Source organism: Helianthus annuus, chromosome 1, assembly GCF_002127325.2.
Source record: "Helianthus annuus cultivar XRQ/B chromosome 1, HanXRQr2.0-SUNRISE, whole genome shotgun sequence".
Classification (NCBI taxonomy): domain Eukaryota; kingdom Viridiplantae; phylum Streptophyta; class Magnoliopsida; order Asterales; family Asteraceae; genus Helianthus; species Helianthus annuus.
The window spans coordinates 27128300-27148946 of NC_035433.2; the positions used below are offsets into that span (position 1 = coordinate 27128300).

The 20647-nt window shown below is 39.7% G+C and overlaps 1 long non-coding RNA gene across 2 annotated transcripts; it reads right to left on the bottom strand.

Moving 5' to 3' along the window:
- Window positions 1–122: 122 nt before the first annotated feature.
- Window positions 123–1667, bottom strand: LOC110935294. 2 transcript variants are annotated; one of them, XR_002589033.2, is made up of 6 exons: window positions 1551–1667; window positions 1248–1450; window positions 925–1090; window positions 742–826; window positions 509–562; window positions 123–411 (listed from the first exon to the last, which is right to left on the bottom strand). It is a non-coding gene; the product is annotated as an uncharacterized LOC110935294 (long non-coding RNA). The 2 variants fall into 2 exon arrangements; XR_004893115.1 differs by having other exon boundaries at window positions 925–1450.
- Window positions 1668–20647: the final 18980 nt, after the last annotated feature.

A 20647-nucleotide genomic window follows, 5' to 3' on the forward strand; every position in this document is an offset into this window, starting at 1 on the left:
TTTGTACACCTCTACTGTAACCAGCAACAAAAAGCCATGAACAATTAATAACATCTTAGTTTATAGCATTACAATACATACACAAACTATGACGTTACAATAACTTATGAGCGTACCACTAATGACAATTCTGAATAGTTCTCTTTTATAACTGTGTCGAGGGAATGTTTCATACATAAATACATTTCAGGAATATTAAATCCATATCCAGATATGATACTCAAACCTTGAAACTAAAATAATACACTTCGGTTATAATTTATATGAAATATACCATCCGTTAAGATTGGAATCCGAGGTCCTAAAACAGTCATGCCACCAGACTTGTAAAAGATTTGAACCCAAATATTGTGAGTTGTTGACGCCAAGTATAAAAAATCATAGCATTCTTCAACCAATTGTGGTCCTAATCTATAATTTCAAAAGACAAACACAAAAAGGAACATTGTTTGGTTAATAAATTAACTTGTTAAAGATAATATAATCAAGTCATTTATAAAATGCTTACTCTTTAGAAAGAATTTTCAGCATGAATGGAATTTTATTGACCATATCATATCAACTGAAGAAGCAATGTTAAGAAGCAATCTTAAGAACCCAACATAACGGAGCCAAAATGGTAACAGATAACTGTAAGTTGTATCAAGAATCAAATTAAATTAAAACAACAAATGCCTTGTCTAGATTCAAATTTAAAATAATGTATAAAAGCATTTGAACAATTCATGAAACATATCGTACCTTGACCAAGTCAAGTAGTCAACTCTCTATGAAACACTTTTTCTTTTTTCCATCCCCCATATCTTCTGAAGCTCATAGGTGATAGCTAATATTATGAAGAACAAAAACTATATGGTAAAGAGTAACTTAAAGAACAAAAAACTAAAAATCGAGTAGGCTTTCAGAACAAATTACACAGCAAACCTCTTCATCTTCTTTGAGGTTGCAGAGCATGGAAACCATCCCCATATCTTCATCTTCTTCTTCTTTGAAGTTCCAGAGCACAGAAACCATCTCAACCTCTCTCTTCTCTTCATCTTCTTATATAGTATAGATAAACCTGGAAATCTGATAAATGCAGGCTTCATATCTGCAACCATCTTAAATAGATCACTTCGAAACCCATGACCCCGTCCCAACCAAACATTCCTTTAGAAATCAAAACCGAATATATATATATATATATAAACTTAAATGGTCAGCAATTAAGCTTTTGACACCCATAAAAAAACTAATCAAATATTAACCAGTTGGGGCCACCTCCGCCTTCTACTTCTGAAAAACAGCAACCAAAACCCTATTATACATGAAATCGAATAAAATAAATGATTTTACTGGTGTTGGTTCTTACCTTGTTGTTATAGAAAGCTTGTTTATGCAATATATCACCGGAATCTCTACTTACCAAACCCTTGTTTTCCTAAACTTAAGCATCCAGTTGCTGTTACACCTAGGAAATGCAAAAGCATAAGCCTTGATTAAGTATGCCTTGTTGGATTCCTTTCCATCAAACAATAGAAAACATTCAGCAGGAAAAAAAATAAACCTACCTCGATCTTTTTCCCATCGATTGCAACCACACCAAAGCTTCATGCTTCTGATTTCCACAAAAACGTGTGTGTTTGTACTGGCTTGTGTGTGCAAAGGGGAGGGGAGGGGAGCGGGCTATGGATATTAGGGTTTTGAGAGAATGAAGGAGAGAGAAAGAGATACACGTGATTTAAGTGAACGCAGTTTGAATTTTGAATGAAATTTTTGAACTGCCAAAATTTGGCCCGCCCAGTACGCGTGTTTTGTTTGGCCGCCCAAAATTTTGTTGCTTTATCAGATTCAAACAATTTATGCTTTAGTTGGTTGTACAATATGCTTTAAAGACTTGTAAAGTGGCAAATGACCATTCTTGTCCTTCCTATATGCTTATTAAAGTAGTATAGATATATAGGCCGGTTAACGTACAATACCTCTTATCCTACATTATGTACGCGATGCCCTCAGCCGTACGATCTTCAATCGATCAAATGCGAGCGAAACTAATTTAAATGATTAAATTAATCATTTTAATATATCTAAATCATACCAGGAAGGTTAAACGTCATTGCGAGGTCATAAATCTCTGTAATTGACCAATGATAGTTCAAAATCAAACCCTAAATCAAATTCAAAAACCTGAAAATCTTCTTCCCCAACCTCCCTTCGTTCCTTTTAGTGCGATATCGATAATAAGAACTACTAATTTGGGAGTTGTAAGGGTCAAACGGAAGAAGACTGACAATGATCGACCAACAATCGAAGAAGATGAACAGTAACACACACATAGATTTTTCACATGCGAAATTCAATTTTCCACATGCGATTCTACACACCCCATGCCATTTTTCACATTACCCCATGCTAGCCATTTTTTCACATGCGATATTCAATTTTCCACATGCGATTCTACACACCCCATGCTATTTTTCACATTACCCCATGCCATTTTTTCACATGCGATATTCAATTTTCCACATGCGATTCTACACACCCCATGCCATTTTTCACATTACCCCATGCCATTTTTTCACATGCGATATTCAATTTTCCACATGCGATTCTACAAACCCCATGCTATTTTTCACCTTACCCCATGCTAGCCATTTTTTCACATGCGATGTTCAATCTTCCACATGCGATTCTACACACCCCATGCCATTTTTCACATCACCCCGTGCCATTTTTCACATGCGATATTCTGTTGGTGCACGAATGTCTAAAGCCTGCGTCTTAGTCTTAGTTGTTCATGTATAGGGTCTAGATATGTTAATTATGTAATGTATAGGGGTTGAATGTGTAAAATTGGGTTTGTCATGTACTGATTTCGCTCATAGTGACATATGTGTTTGGAGCGAAATCACTAGCTTCTGATTTCGCTCCAAGTGACACATGGTCATATGAGCGAAATCTCATCCCCTATATATAGCTGTAGTATTTTCTCATTTGGTACGCGCATGTTTACTGTGTAGCCGAACTGCTGCTCGACTATTTCTTGAGGAATAAATGAGAAAACCAGTTTAAAGTGATCTGCTTCTGTTTCTACTCAATTTCTACTTTGATTCATGCTGATTTTGTATTTCCGCTGCATTATCAGTAGTATCTAGCTCTGATTGACTCACACGACTGTCAATAACGGTCCTACAATTGGTATCAGAGCCAGTTGTGAGCTAGTTTACCCGAATAAAAGCCTTTTTCTTGCACATCTTGAGTTTCCGGACTTTCCAACGGACAAAATGGACTAAAATTTGTACACATAGTGTAAAAATTGTCTAATAACAAACCCTTGAGATTTTCAGACCTAAAAACAGCTTAAAACTGATCGAAAATGGCTCGTGAATTGATTTCGCTCGAAGGTACTTGAGTGATTTCGCTCGTAGGTTGAAGCGAAATCAAGTGTTTGTCACATTAGATTCTAATTTCGCTCATACGGTAGAAGCGAAATCAGAGGTTTTGCTCATGTGGTTGAGGTTTCGCTCCTAGTGCAATCACTGATTTCGCTCTTGTGGTTTCAAAGTGCTGATTTCGCTCATCATTACACCCTGATTTCGCTCATTTGGTCATTTCCTGATTTCGCTCTTGTGAGCAAAAGTTGATTTCGCTCATAACAACACTTAAAATCTGATTTCGCTTGTAAGGTCTGTGTTTGTGTAAAAATCATGGTTTGAGCGTTTAGTCCGTTTCGTACGTGATCGAGTGTTGGAAACTCAGTCTGTGTTAAAAGTTTTTCGATAAAAATAACCTGTTTGTGAAAAAGTTAAACATTTTTTGAATTTGTCACTAAAAATGGAACATCAAGATTTTTACAACTTGTTTGCGGGGAGCGGCATGACGGCTACGCAAAGTCCAGCGAGTATAGTTCAGAACGTTAACATGGAGAATGAATTAAGGACGATGCAAAAGCCACCGAAACTTATGAGTTTGGACGAATATGCGGGATGGTCAGGCCGTTTCAAAAACTGGGTCCAAGCAAACCACTTCGAATGCTGGATGAAAATAGAGGCGAAGTATGTACCACCGGTTGATGGACTAGGCTTGGAAAAGGGCATCGGGAGTTTAACCGAAACTGAACAGATTGAGTTCAAGGCTGAAAAGAAGATGGTTAGCATTCTGCAACAGGCCATCAAAGAAGACATTCTCGTTTTACTGCAACATGAAGATAATTCTCAGTCGATGTGGCAAGCGTTAAAACTGAAGTTTCAAGGCAGTGTATCGATGATTAAGAGCAAGAAGGCACTAATCAAGAAAGAATTTGACATTTCTACTGGGATTAAAGGCGAAACAACAAAGCAGTTAATCGAACGATACTGTCATCTTGTAGTGGAAATGAAGCGGTTGGAAATTACAAAGACGAATGAGGAATGGATTGATAAGTTGTGTGATGCACTACCGTATGATGAGTGGGTGTCACACCCCGGCCGCGTATAACATGCAACCGCGGCGGAAACGCCGGGGAGTGTCGTGGACAGAATTAAATTGTTTCATAACCATGGCATACAAGTTGTATTTTATTTATAAACAAAGGTGTTACATTGTCTTGGAAAGAGTGTACGGAAATCAAAACATAATTAAGCTAGTTCAAACTTCATTTTTAGGCTCTAAGGCACAGGTCCGCCCTAGAATCATGACCATCGTCCTATGGAACAGCTCCTGAAAACACATGTGAAAGTAGGTACGTCAGCATAAAAATGCCTGTGAGATACATAGTTTTTGTGAAAATGGGGTTCATGACTTGAGTTTTAAAGAATGTTTAATAACAGTCAGTCATGAACCTTGTTAGTTGTTTTGCTTTGTAAATCATTTGAAAAACGATAACATCAAACGATATGTATAGATAAGTGCAAGGTTAAACGAATAACCAAGTAAAATGAGTTGAATAAGATAAGTTGTTTGTGAAAATAATGTCTTGTGAAGAATATGTTACTTATGTAAAGTGTGATGTGTCTAAACTGAAATGACTTAGATAACGCCACGATATGTAATATTATACAAACATTTATATATAGGAAGTACCAGCGGCGTATCCACCATGTTTGTATCATATCACATACGCCACGTTACTTAAATCATTTACCCAAACCAATCCACCATGTAAATTGTTGATGTGTAAACCAAATGTCAAGTGTTATTGTAAATCATGTCAAATGTTTATGTTCAAATGTAAACCACCAAATGTGTATGTCAATGTCGACGTGTTTATGTTCAATGTAAATCATGTATTGTGCATCCCAAAATGTATCATGTATGGTAAGCGAAATGTATCAGCTTAAACCATATGCACAAAACAAGTCGTTGAAGTAAAACGTGGTTTAAATCAACGTTATGTTCTGCGGAAAATGCATGCTCTATTGATATTAGCATTTATGCGGTATTGTAAACTATGCATACATCCAAGCCTTGAGACTGCGGCGATAAACCCTTAAACAAATTAATGGTTTATCTAAGTTATGTATATCGAATTCGGTCATTCCTTCCAGTCCTATCAAACCCAGGACTTCAGGAATGGGAGTTGTCAATTCCTATGGTACCACTACCTACTAACGAACGGCGTAGCTAATGTTAATGAATGTATTGTCCCATGTTAAACAAACCAAATGTCATAACAAAATGAAGGCATGTGATGTAAACAATTGTACTAAGTATGCTAAGTAAACATACGAAGCAGAAATGTTCATGTAAATCAATGTGTCCATATGCTGAGTAAACATATGCAACAGAAATGTTTATGTAAATCAATGTGTCCATATGCTGAGTAAACATATGCAACAGAAATGTTTATGTAAATCAATGTGTCCATATGCTGAGTAAACATATGCAACAGAAATGTTCATGTAAATCGATGTGCCCATATGCTGAGTAAACATATGCAGCAAAATGTTATGTAAATCAATGTACTAAGTATGCACACAATGGGCATACATAGCATAAAATGTAATGAAATCGTGTACTACAATGTACTAATGAGCATAGCAGATATACGATGTGAAAACATGGAAAGCATGAAAGTAACAGATAGGCACATGTGTTTCACCCCAAAACAGTTTGGAAAAAACAGTAAAAGAGGGGTTCTATGTACTCACCTGAGGTTGCTTTGTTGTTCTTGTGAAATAACCGGGTAAATGCGAGAGGTCACGGAATATCAACGGCACCTAATAGGTAGCTATGTTAATATACCGGACCAAATCGGATGATCGGATAGTACGCGGGTTCGTAAACCAAACGAGTATGGAGACTCGTGTAATATGGTTTAATAAAACCTACATACTAAAATGAAACTTAACCTAAGTGCTTACGGTCCATCACGACCCGTTTAGGTAGCTTATGCCACCTTACGCGTCGTTCGCGTAGAACGCGTTCGGAACGCCTAACATCGTGACCACAAGGTATAACCCCGGAAGGTCATAGCTATGGTCACCTAATGTGTTTGGTCAGGTCCTAATGACCGACCAAATGGGTCGGGTTCGAAAGCATAAGCGATGGTTTAGATCGCTTACCTTACGACCCTATATAAGCACTAAACTAAAAGTGACGAGCTAAGCATGTTAGAACATGCTTAACTAAGTTTAGAAATAGGTTTGACATCAAAACAAACGGCTTTGATGCCCACGAGTAGTTTGGTTACAAAATATGCAAGAATGCACATTTTGGCCGAAACTACGACTCGTCACTGAGCCTAGATAACGTGGTGATCAGTAGGTATGGTCACTATGGACCATAACCATCGTGATCACGCTCACGTTATGAAGTTCCATGAACTTCGCATCGACCATAGGCTGGTCAATGCAGAAAGTCAACAAAACGTTGACTTTCGGACTCGAAAAGCGAATAAAAGAGCGAAAGAAGACTTACGGAGGGTCCCCGAGTGCTAATCAAGATCCAATAGCTCAGGTATGAAGCAAAAGCATCAACTTAGAGCATTTAGATCTGATTTGTGGGTTTTTACACAAAAAGGGGGGGTATTTATAGGAAAGGTGGAACCGTTAGGATCGTTTTATCGAATAACGTGCTTTGATCTCGTGCGTACACGTGTCCAGGGGTTAGATTCAGTGTACTTGACCCTTGGCCCTTCATTTGGGTGAAAAGGCATCGCCCTTTGATCGAACGAAAGGCCAGATTCTGCATTAAATGCAGAATCTGCTGTCAGACATGTTCACGCGGCCCGCGTGAAAGTGGGTGCAGGTCTTACGCGGGTCGCCTAGCCCCGTCTGATCTGCACCACTTGCAGAATTTACGTATTCAGCCCCTGTTGCGTTTTTAAGCTATTTCCAGCCCCTTTAAGACCTGTAAAGTCACCTTTAAGGCCCAAAAATGATGCCTAAACATTGTGGACATGAAACATGCCCAAAAATATGTCGGATGTCGGTTCGTTTGGCCGTACGATCGCGATGTTCGCTTAATTACGACGGAATGCGCATAAGCGTGAAAGACGATCCAAATGACGCGACGAATGGATTTTTCTCATGCCAAACAGTAAGGCATAATATAAGGATGCTTACATAAATTTTTGGATGTCCGGATGTATTTAGAACGTAAGTTATGCGCGAAAGTGCAAACTTGTGCACTTTTTGACACTTTTAGTCCCTGAATGATCCAAAAGTTTGTTTTAGCATACCAAACCCCTCAAAGCCTATTTCTAAGCTATGTAAAGGATATTTATGGTATGTTTAACTTATGGACATGTTCCGGAATGTTCGTTACAGTTCAAATTGGCATACTTTCGCAGTTTGTCAAGTTTAGTCCCTGTAAGCGAATTAACTTGTTTTTGCTATACCAAAGCCTTCAAAACTTATTTCTAAGTTATGTAAAGGTTATTTAAGGTATGTTGAGTATATGTTGATGTTCCGGAGTATTTGTCGCATTAAACTGAGTACGTTTACGCACCAGTTTGCGTATAATGCTCCAGAAAGCGATGTAGAGTTTGGAATTGAATAAAAGTCAAAACACGAAAAATGTAAAACACAATGAAACAAACATTGGGATCAAATAACATTATTTTATTGATAATTGAACTGTTCATGATGATTACAAGCACAAATGTTACAGTCTCCCCTACTTGTGGAAATTTCGTCCCGAAATTTATTTAGAGGAAACTGATTGAAAAAGATGCGGATATTTTGCCTTCATTTGATCTTCACGTTCCCAAGTAAACTCGGGTCCACGCTTAGATTCCCAACGAACTTTGACCAAAGGAATGCGCTTGCGTTTGAGCCACTTGACTTCACGTTCCATGATTTCTACCGGTTTCTCAACAAATTTCAGTGTTTCATCAACACGAATTTCGTCAAGCGGTATGTGGAGGTTTTCATCAGCTAAACACCTCTTGAGATTGGACACGTGAAAGGTTGGATGAACATTTCCAAGTTCAGGAGGTAACTCAAGTCTGTAGGCTACCTTACCGATTCTTTCGACGATCTTGAATGGTCCAACATATCTAGGTGCAAGTTTTCCTTTCTTTCCGAATCTGATCACACCTTTCCAAGGTGAGACCTTAAGTAATACTCGATCACCGACTTGAAAATCCAAGGGTTTGCGTTTTAGGTCCGCGTAACTCTTTTGACGGCTTCTAGCTGTCTGAAGGTTATCACGAACTTTCTTTACCTTTTCTGTTGTCTCTAAAATGAGGGCAGGTCCAGTAAGTTGAGCCTCGCCAATCTCATTCCAGCAGACTGGTGAACGACATTTTCGACCATAGAGAGCCTCGAAAGGAGCCATGTTGATGCTGGAGTGATAACTGTTGTTGTAGGAGAATTCAATCAATGGAAGATGTGAATCCCAACTACCACCAAAGTCTATCACACAAGCTCTAAGCATATCCTCCAGTGTCTGGATTGTTCTTTCAGATTGACCATCCGTTTGCGGATGATAAGCTGTGCTCAGATTAAGCTGAGACCCCATAGCAGATTGCATGGTTCTCCAAAAGTGAGAAGTGAAACGAGCATCTCTGTCAGAAATGATGCTCAAAGGAACACCATGTCTAGCTACAATTTCATCCACGTAGATTTGAGCAAGTTTGTCAGCCGAAAAATCCTCACGGATTGGCAAGAAATGCGCTGATTAGGTAAGACGATCAACGATTACCCAGATGGCATCGTGACCTTTCTTTGTGCGCGGGAGTTTGGTAATGAGATCCATAGTAATGTTTTCCCATTTCCAAACTGGGATCTCTGGTTGTTCCAATAAGCCAGCAGGACGCTGGTGTTCAGCCTTAACCTTAAGACAAGTAAGGCATTTTGATACGTATAAGGCAATGTCTTTCTTCATACCAGGCCACCAATACTGGATACGAAGATCCTTATACATCTTATCTGAGCCAGGATGAATAGAATAACGAGACTTATGGGCTTCATCCATAAGCAAGGTACGAAGATTATCTTGGCTTGGGACCCACAAACGGTCCACGAAGTAATATGATCCATTGTCCTTCAGCTCTAGAGCAGGAGTTATGTGATAAGGAAATTCCTTATCCATTAAACCTTGTGAAACACAAGCTTGTTGAGCCTGAGAAATACGGGCTTGGATATCGGTTTGAATAACAGATTGGATACGTACACAATGAAGCTTAGTACGTTCCTTGCGACTCAATGCATCTGCTACGACATTCGCCTTACCAGGATGGTAGCGAATCTCGCAGTCGTAGTCGTTTAGAAGTTCAACCCAACGTCGTTGTCTCATGTTGAGCTCTTTTTGATTGAAGATATGTTGAAGACTTTTGTGGTCTGTGAAAACCACACATTTTGTGCCGTACAAATAGTGTCTCCAGATTTTGAGAGCGAAGACAACTGCACCCAACTCAAGATCATGAGTGGTGTAGTTCTTCTCATGTATCTTCAACTGCCTTGATGCGTATGCTATGACTTTGTTTCTTTGCATCAGGACGCAGCCAAGTCCTAATTTAGATGCGTCGCAATAAACGACGAAATCATCGTTGCCCTCAGGCAATGTTAGGACAGGCGCGTCGCAAAGCTTTCGTTTCAAAGTCTGAAACGCTTCCTCTTGTTTGACTCCCCATTCAAATGGCTTGTTCTTCTGGGTTAGAGCAGTTAGAGGAACTGCAATCTTTGAGAAGTTTTCAATGAAGCGGCGGTAATAACCCGCCAGACCAAGAAAAGAACGAACTTCAGTAGGGGTAGTAGGTGTATCCCAATCCTTAATCGCACTGATCTTGGAGGGATCTACATGAATACCTTGTTCGTTGACAATATGTCCTAAGAATTGAACCTCTTTAAGCCAGAATTCACACTTGGAGAATTTGGCGAAAAGTTGTTCTTTCTTTAGGAGTTCCAAAGTAAGACGGAGATGTTGCTCATGATCAGCTCGCGTCTTAGAATATATCAAAATGTCGTCAATGAAAACAATGATGAACTTATCTAAATAAGGCTTGCAGACCCTATTCATTAAGTCCATGAAAACAGCAGGAGCATTAGTCAAACCGAATGGCATGACTGTGAACTCATAATGTCCATAACGAGTACGGAACGCTGTCTTGGGAATGTCTTCTTCATGCACACGAAGTTGATGATATCCAGATCGTAGATCAATCTTTGAAAAATAAGAAGCGCCTTGCAATTGATCAAAGAGATCATCAATGCGAGGTAGGGGATATCGATTCTTGATGGTGAGTTTGTTAAGCTCACGATAATCGATACACATCCTGAAAGATCCATCCTTCTTCTTTACAAAAAGAACGGGAGCACCCCAGGGTGAAAAGCTAGGACGGATGAAACCTTTGTCGGAGAGCTCCTGAAGCTGCTTAGATAACTCTTGCATCTCAGACGGTGCAAGACGATATGGAGCTCTGGCAATGGGATTTGCACCAGGTACGAGATCAATACGGAACTCGACTTGGCGTGCTGGAGGTAGACCAGGTAAATCTTCAGGGAATACTTCGGAATAATCCCGAACGACAGGAATATCTGAAATAGACTCACCCTTGCCTTTATCTGCTGTAACATGTGCTAAGAAAGCCACATAGCGCTTTCGCAGATACTTCCGTGCTTTAAAACAAGACATGAGTTTGAGACCACCGGCAGGCTTCTCACCATGAACCTGTAGGATCTCACCTGTCGATAGCGGTACACGAACAATCTTCTCAGAACAAACTATCTCTGCGCGATGCTTGGATAACCAATCCATTCCCACAATAACGTCGAAGCTTCCAAGTTGCATTGGCGTGAGGTCAATAGGAAAAATATGGTCGTTATGGTTCAACTGGCAGTTGCGTAGAACAGAATTAAGAACAATGGGTTCACCACTGGCAACCTCTACTGTCAAAGGTTTACCTAGTTTCGTTCTAGACACGCGAAGCATTGTCTCGAAAGACAATGACACGAAACTCTTGTCGGCACCCGAATCAAAAAGAACAGATGCTGGCTGATTATTAATAAAGAACGTACCGTTCACCACTTCGTTGTCTGCTTGTGCTTCTTGTGCATTCATGTTAAAGACTCGACCTCGAGCCTGTGGCTGATTTTGGTTTGCATTCTGGTTCTGGTTGACTAGTCTTGGACACCGATTTCTGTAGTGGGTCAGATCCCCACAATTATAACATGCACCTGGTGGGTAGTTTGGTCGTGCAGCCTGACCCTGTTGTTGAGCAACCTGTTGAGCAGGGTTCTGGACTGCGTGATTCTGAGCAAACCGACAAACATCGGCAAGATGACCCGATTTCCCACAGTTAGTACAGAAACGGCACTGATATTGTGGCTGGTGGTGACTGTTGCATCGATTGCACAAAGGTGCACTTCCTGAATAGGGTTTCTTCGCTGGAGGATGGTTGGGAGCTGCCTGGTTTGCTTGGGCAGTGACAGCAAAATTTTGGGAAGCCTTACGCTTCCTTGAGCCCCTTGAGGAACCAGAGTCCTTTCCTTTCTTGTTTTGACCTTTCTTGCTATCCTCTTGGTCTGCCGACTGCTTCTTGCCCTTGTCACCCTTCCTGTGTAGTTTATTCTTTCGAATCTGCGACTCAGTCAACGTCGCTGATAACTCGATCGCCTGACGAAGTGTGGTAGGGTTGCTACCAGTAAGGATGTCTTGTACTGAGTCAGGTAGGCCGTCGATGTATCTTTCGATGGCCTTATCGAGTGGGGTAACCATATTCGGGCAAAGAAGACTCAGCTCCTCAAACCTATCTGTATAAGCCCTGTGCTCGCCACTATCTTGCTTCAACACATCAAATTCCTTCTCCAATGCTCGTTGTTCATGACGAGGACAAAACTCCCTCATCATAAGAGCTCTCAGTTGAGCCCATGTCTGAGCTAGAGCAACTTCTGCACCTTGATCTCTCATAACCCCATTCCACCATGTTAGAGCCCTCTTCTGAAACACGCTTGAAGAAAACTCGACTTTGCGATTATCCGGACACTGCACATGGCGAAAAGTGTTCTCGATGCTCTCGAACCACTGAAGAAGCCCAGTTGCTCCTTCAGAACCACTAAACTTGAGTGGCTTAGCCTGGTTAAAATCCTTGTATTTGCATGTACCATTGTTGTTGTTGGCCTGGTTCCATTGAGCAAAGAGATTCGGAAATTGAGCAGCCATCTGCTGTGCAATAATCTCCGCCAGCTCGGCAGTAGCTATCTGGTTGTCGCGTCGAGGAGGCATTCTAGAAGAGAAAAACATGAAATGAAACGAGTGAGATGATTGGATGAAGAGAATGAGATGAAGCAAAAGCAATCAAAAGCAAAGATGGCGGTTATGCATCGCAAAGCAATTAAGCGACATGAAATGTCTAGTCAAAGTAAATGGGTCAGGATTAGTGTATCGCGAAGACATGCTCGCCTATAAGTGAACACTCACCCCAAGAGTTCCCAGGTAAGAGTGACTGGTCCGATTATGTGGATTTGTACGAACACTCTAGCCTTAGACAGAAAACTCAGGGTACAGGCATTCACCCTTCCAGTTCGCACGTGTTCACACTATTAACCCAACACTTTGACGGGATTTTTGAAAATCCAAAGGGGTTCAAAACCTTATAATAGAGGGTTCAAAACCTAGTAATCAATCATCCTAGAACAGATGATTAATTTTCAAAGCGGATTCGGAACCGAAGTTCCCGTTGTGGTTATCACCTAAGGATAGGTGATGTGCATGTTTTAAACTCTAAACACAAGATAACTTGTGTTAGGGTCCTAGAAAGTTATAGTCTAGGTCAAAGCATTACTAATAACCTAGTTCCCTATAACCATTGGCTCTGATACCAACTCTTCTGTCACACCCCGGCCGCGTATAACATGCAACCGCGGCGGAAACGCCGGGGAGTGTCGTGGACAGAATTAAATTGTTTCATAACCATGGCATACAAGTTGTATTTTATTTATAAACAAAGGTGTTACATTGTCTTGGAAAGAGTGTACGGAAATCAAAACATAATTAAGCTAGTTCAAACTTCATTTTTAGGCTCTAAGGCACAGGTCCGCCCTAGAATCATGACCATCGTCCTATGGAACAGCTCCTGAAAACACATGTGAAAGTAGGTACGTCAGCATAAAAATGCCTGTGAGATACATAGTTTTTGTGAAAATGGGGTTCATGACTTGAGTTTTAAAGAATGTTTAATAACAGTCAGTCATGAACCTTGTTAGTTGTTTTGCTTTGTAAATCATTTGAAAAACGATAACATCAAACGATATGTATAGATAAGTGCAAGGTTAAACGAATAACCAAGTAAAATGAGTTGAATAAGATAAGTTGTTTGTGAAAATAATGTCTTGTGAAGAATATGTTACTTATGTAAAGTGTGATGTGTCTAAACTGAAATGACTTAGATAACGCCACGATATGTAATATTATACAAACATTTATATATAGGAAGTACCAGCGGCGTATCCACCATGTTTGTATCATATCACATACGCCACGTTACTTAAATCATTTACCCAAACCAATCCACCATGTAAATTGTTGATGTGTAAACCAAATGTCAAGTGTTATTGTAAATCATGTCAAATGTTTATGTTCAAATGTAAACCACCAAATGTGTATGTCAATGTCGACGTGTTTATGTTCAATGTAAATCATGTATTGTGCATCCCAAAATGTATCATGTATGGTAAGCGAAATGTATCAGCTTAAACCATATGCACAAAACAAGTCGTTGAAGTAAAACGTGGTTTAAATCAACGTTATGTTCTGCGGAAAATGCATGCTCTATTGATATTAGCATTTATGCGGTATTGTAAACTATGCATACATCCAAGCCTTGAGACTGCGGCGATAAACCCTTAAACAAATTAATGGTTTATCTAAGTTATGTATATCGAATTCGGTCATTCCTTCCAGTCCTATCAAACCCAGGACTTCAGGAATGGGAGTTGTCAATTCCTATGGTACCACTACCTACTAACGAACGGCGTAGCTAATGTTAATGAATGTATTGTCCCATGTTAAACAAACCAAATGTCATAACAAAATGAAGGCATGTGATGTAAACAATTGTACTAAGTATGCTAAGTAAACATACGAAGCAGAAATGTTCATGTAAATCAATGTGTCCATATGCTGAGTAAACATATGCAACAGAAATGTTTATGTAAATCAATGTGTCCATATGCTGAGTAAACATATGCAACAGAAATGTTTATGTAAATCAATGTGTCCATATGCTGAGTAAACATATGCAACAGAAATGTTCATGTAAATCGATGTGCCCATATGCTGAGTAAACATATGCAGCAAAATGTTATGTAAATCAATGTACTAAGTATGCACACAATGGGCATACATAGCATAAAATGTAATGAAATCGTGTACTACAATGTACTAATGAGCATAGCAGATATACGATGTGAAAACATGGAAAGCATGAAAGTAATAGATAGGCACATGTGTTTCACCCCAAAACAGTTTGGAAAAAACAGTAAAAGAGGGGTTCTATGTACTCACCTGAGGTTGCTTTGTTGTTCTTGTGAAATAACCGGGTAAATGCGAGAGGTCACGGAATATCAACGGCACCTAATAGGTAGCTATGTTAATATACCGGACCAAATCGGATGATCGGATAGTACGCGGGTTCGTAAACCAAACGAGTATGGAGACTCGTGTAATATAGTTTAATAAAACCTACATACTAAAATGAAACTTAACCTAAGTGCTTACGGTCCATCACGACCCGTTTAGGTAGCTTATGCCACCTTACGCGTCGTTCGCGTAGAACGCGTTCGGAACGCCTAACATCGTGACCACAAGGTATAACCCCGGAAGGTCATAGCTATGGTCACCTAATGTGTTTGGTCAGGTCCTAATGACCGACCAAATGGGTCGGGTTCGAAAGCATAAGCGATGGTTTAGATCGCTTACCTTACGACCCTATATAAGCACTAAACTAAAAGTGACGAGCTAAGCATGTTAGAACATGCTTAACTAAGTTTAGAAATAGGTTTGACATCAAAACAAACGGCTTTGATGCCCACGAGTAGTTTGGTTACAAAATATGCAAGAATGCACATTTTGGCCGAAACTACGACTCGTCACTGAGCCTAGATAACGTGGTGATCAGTAGGTATGGTCACTATGGACCATAACCATCGTGATCACGCTCACGTTATGAAGTTCCATGAACTTCGCATCGACCATAGGCTGGTCAATGCAGAAAGTCAACAAAACGTTGACTTTCGGACTCGAAAAGCGAATAAAAGAGCGAAAGAAGACTTACGGAGGGTCCCCGAGTGCTAATCAAGATCCAATAGCTCAGGTATGAAGCAAAAGCATCAACTTAGAGCATTTAGATCTGATTTGTGGGTTTTTACACAAAAAGGGGGGGTATTTATAGGAAAGGTGGAACCGTTAGGATCGTTTTATCGAATAACGTGCTTTGATCTCGTGCGTACACGTGTCCAGGGGTTAGATTCAGTGTACTTGACCCTTGGCCCTTCATTTGGGTGAAAAGGCATCGCCCTTTGATCGAACGAAAGGCCAGATTCTGCATTAAATGCAGAATCTGCTGTCAGACATGTTCACGCGGCCCGCGTGAAAGTGGGTGCAGGTCTTACGCGGGTCGCCTAGCCCCGTCTGATCTGCACCACTTGCAGAATTTACGTATTCAGCCCCTGTTGCGTTTTTAAGCTATTTCCAGCCCCTTTAAGACCTGTAAAGTCACCTTTAAGGCCCAAAAATGATGCCTAAACATTGTGGACATGAAACATGCCCAAAAATATGTCGGATGTCGGTTCGTTTGGCCGTACGATCGCGATGTTCGCTTAATTACGACGGAATGCGCATAAGCGTGAAAGACGATCCAAATGACGCGACGAATGGATTTTTCTCATGCCAAACAGTAAGGCATAATATAAGGATGCTTACATAAATTTTTGGATGTCCGGATGTATTTAGAACGTAAGTTATGCGCGAAAGTGCAAACTTGTGCACTTTTTGACACTTTTAGTCCCTGAATGATCCAAAAGTTTGTTTTAGCATACCAAACCCCTCAAAGCCTATTTCTAAGCTATGTAAAGGATATTTATGGTATGTTTAACTTATGGACATGTTCCAGAATGTTCGTTACAGTTCAAATTGGCATACTTTCGCAGTTTGTCAAGTTTAGTCCCTGTAAGCGAATTAACTTGTTTTTGCTATACCAAAGCCTTCAAAACTTATTTCTAAGTTATGTAAAGGTTATTTAAGGTATGTTGAGTATATGTTGATGTTCCGGAGTATTTGTCGCATTAAACTGAGTACGTTTACGCACCAGTTTGCGTATAATGCTCCAGAAAGCGATGTAGAGTTTGGAATTGAATAAAAGTCAAAACACGAAAAATGTAAAACACAATGAAACAAACATTGGGATCAAATAACATTATTTTATTGATAATTGAACTGTTCATGATGATTACAAGCACAAATGTTACAGTGGGGCACTTACCTTATGATGCTGAAGAATAATTCTGATTTTGTGAATCTTAACCTAAGCTCATTCATCGAGAAGATCGAAGCCCACGAGCTGGAATTGCTGAAAATCAAGAAGATGAGCTCAGCAAGTGTGCAGCAAGATGTATCGTTGCATTACAAAGGGAACACCCCAGTTTCAACCAATCAAAGCCCAAAAATACAGACGGGTTTCATTGCTGATAACACCTCAAGTGTTTCTTCACCATTCATGAACTTTGAACCGAATGTTAAAGCTCAGGAACAGCGTTTACCTCAAAGTTCTACAGGATCAAATCATCAGGCGTACGTTTCTAGGGTGCAGTGCAATATTGCGGTAAATATAAAGAATGGAAACGAGATTACTGAAACAGCCGCAAAACAGCACATAGCACTGCTTGCTTCCGTTCTTGAGGCTTATGAGGGCTTAGTGGCAGGGAGGATCGGTAATCCTGACCTGACGAAAGAGGATTATGACCAAATCGATCCCGAAGAGCTTGAATTAATTGATATCAAGTGGTGTATGGCAAGTTTGGTTCGAAGGACTCAAGGTTTTATGGAAATTACAGGCCGGAACAGTTTATCAGGTCCCGATCAAAAGTTAGGATTCAACAAGTCGAAAGTTACGTGTTTTAAGTGTAAAGAACGCGGTCGCTTCAAAAGAGAATGTCCTAACCGTGAAGTGAACAATCATCAAAACCCGTTCACAAACGACTAGTACAGGCAAGCGATCTATCACCGACCAAACCAACAGCCAGCTGTTCAGAGGCCGCAGATTGAGAATAAGCCGGAAAAAGCGCTGATCGTGAATCAAGACGATGAAAAGGTAGCTGCAGGTTTCAGCTGGGATAAATATATCCCCGGTAGCGATGGAGAGGCCATGATGGCAGAAGTTGTTGAAATTTCTGAGATGGTATCTGAACCAGAAATGGTTACTGAAGATGTTTCTGTGGTTGCTAAGGAGGTTTCTGGTGAAAATGTGGTCGATATTGAAGAAATAGCTGCTGAAGTGTATTACTACCAGTCAGAGCAGGAGGTATTGGGAAGTTTAATGAAATCTGTATTGCCTCCTAAAATTTCTGAATCTTTTGCATGTTATTTTGAAGAACCAAAGACCAGATCATGCCCAAGATTTGAAGAGAAGAAAGAAGGTGTTGAAGAATTGATCGACGTGTCGAAAGAGATGACTGGAGAGGCATTGAAGGACATAGCTGATAAAGCACTAATGGGAAAGCTCAAAGAGGTAGACTCAGAACTCGAGGAGTCAAAGTCTGTCAGTAGTGTGTCGGTCAAACGAGAGGAATCTGGAGTTCAGGAGATCAAATCTGTCAAAATGTCTGAGTCTGAGTTAGACAATGTCGGTAAAATTGATTGTGTAGAGCAGGATGTTGAAAAAGTTGTTTCAATCCCTGAAACACCATGCCAACAGTGTTTAGAACCGTGCATGGAGTGTCTTGAAAAAGACACTAAGTATCAGGAATTGAAACACCATGCTGATATGATTAAATTTGACCTTGGCCAAGTTAAAGAGGCGTATGATACTCTTTCCAGGTCAATCAAGATGATTCAAAAAGAAAGTGTTGAAAACGATAAAGCAACAAAATTGGCTAAAGCAACACTATTTGATAAACAAATTGAGGTCAATTTTCATTTAGACATGATCGCATCGCTTAAGAAAGAATTTGAATTGGCTAAAATTGAAAACGATTGGATTGATAAAAAGCTGATGAGTTATGTGGCTTCATCGTACGTTCTTGGACAGATTGTTCCTCAGCAGCCACATGTTGTACCAGTCTTTAAGAGTGTTCCACCCCTAATGTGGAATCATTATACACAAAAATATCCAGATGGGGTGGAAGCTGCTTTGAATCTCAAATTGAGATCGGTTAAGGATAATCTGCCTGAAAGCATAGATGTCACATTGTCTGCATCCGATACCGACAACGAATCACAGGTTATCAAAACAGTTGCCGATCAGGTGTTGGATGAGGAGAGTGAGAAATCTGAAAAGTCTCAATCGAAAAAGGTTGTTAGTGATTCTGAAGATGAAGGGAATTTCTTAGATCAGTTCATACCGAAATCGGAAAAGAGTGCGAAGGATGATCCGATTATGGTGGTATACACTATGATTGGAACAGACAAACTTTATTCCGATTTTGAGTATCCACTTCAGAATGTGAAGATTGAGAATGTCGAAAAAGTGTTTAAATTGGTTGAAATGAACATTAATGAGGTTAATAACAATGAATTCTTCTCTAAACTTAAAAGGTCGTTTGTTACATCACATTCCACAAGTTCGGGAAAGAAAGAAGGGGATGGTAAAGGTAATCACAAGAAAAACAACTTTAAAAACAAAGGAATCGGTTTTGAGAAGAAAACGGCTAAGCAGGTGTTTAAGCCGAAAGAGAAGATGATTGATATTTTTGTCGCTGGTCCAAGCTTTGACGATGAGAAAGATTATATTTTTAGTCAAAAAGTTGTGGACGATTTCAATGCAGCGAAAAAGTTGAAAGAAGAGTCTGTCAAATCTACTTTTGTCGAATATGACAAAAGGGTGTGTTATCGCTGCAGTGAAGTCGGACACATGGCGAAACAGTGTCAGAAAGTGGTTGAGAAACCTGTTGTTTTAAAACCTGTTCAAAAACCAAGTGTTCAAAAACAAACTGTTAAAAAACCAACTGTTCAAAAATCAAACGTTCAAAAACCTCGACCTAAATCACCGATTGACATAAAAGGCAAAAAGCCGATGGTTTCTCCGATCCGTATTTTGAAAAGAGGTGAATCTTTGAAGTCGGAAGATAAGCCGAAATCGACTTTCGAGGTTGGCGAATCTTCTAAGACTCGGAAGACTTCAAAAATTTACCCTAAAACAAAAATTTTTGAAAACCAATCTTGGGTCGCAAAGTCGAAACCATCTATTGAGGTCAAAAAGATGGAGAATGCTTTGAAAATTGAATCAAATGTTTTTAAAGATGATGTTGTTGAGTTTGAAAATGAAGTTGATAAGTTTCTTTCTGATTTTCCCCCGATAACTAACAAAGTTAAATCAATTGTGAAAGAAGAGGTTCCTAATGTCACATTTAAGTTTCCAAAAACAGATGAGAAGTGTGATGTTGTGTTCGGCAATGTGTCTGAGGTTAAGAAATCATGGGCTTCATTGTTTGAATAAATTGATTTGATGTTTGCAGGGGCTGCCCAAGTCTATACTGTCAAAGTGGATTATGGATAGTGGTGCTGTCACACCCCGACCACGTAGAACATACAAAACGTGGCGGAAACGTCGGGGAGTGTTGTAACAGAATCAATTGTTTCAAACCCATGGCAAATGAAGTTTCGTTTTATAAATCAAACATGAAGGTTTACATTGTCTAAACAAGAATCAAAGTGTACATAACATAAATTAACTAGTTCTTGTCTCGTTTTAAGTCACTAAGGCACAGGTCCGCCTAAGTATGTCTTGATAAGTCCTATGCATCATCTCCTGAAAACACATGTGAAAATAGGTACGTCAGCATAAAAATGCCTGTGAGATACATTGGTTTTGTGAAAACGGAATTCATGACTTATGTTTGAGAAAATGTTTAGTAATAGTCAGTCATGAACCTTGTAATTTGCTTTGTCTTGTAAATCGTTTGAAAAACGGTAAGATCAAATGATATGTATAAATAAGAGAACACTGTATGGTTAAACGGATAACCATGTAAAATGAGTTTGTATAAGATAAGTCGTTTGTAAAACAATGTCTCGTGAAAAGTGTGTTATT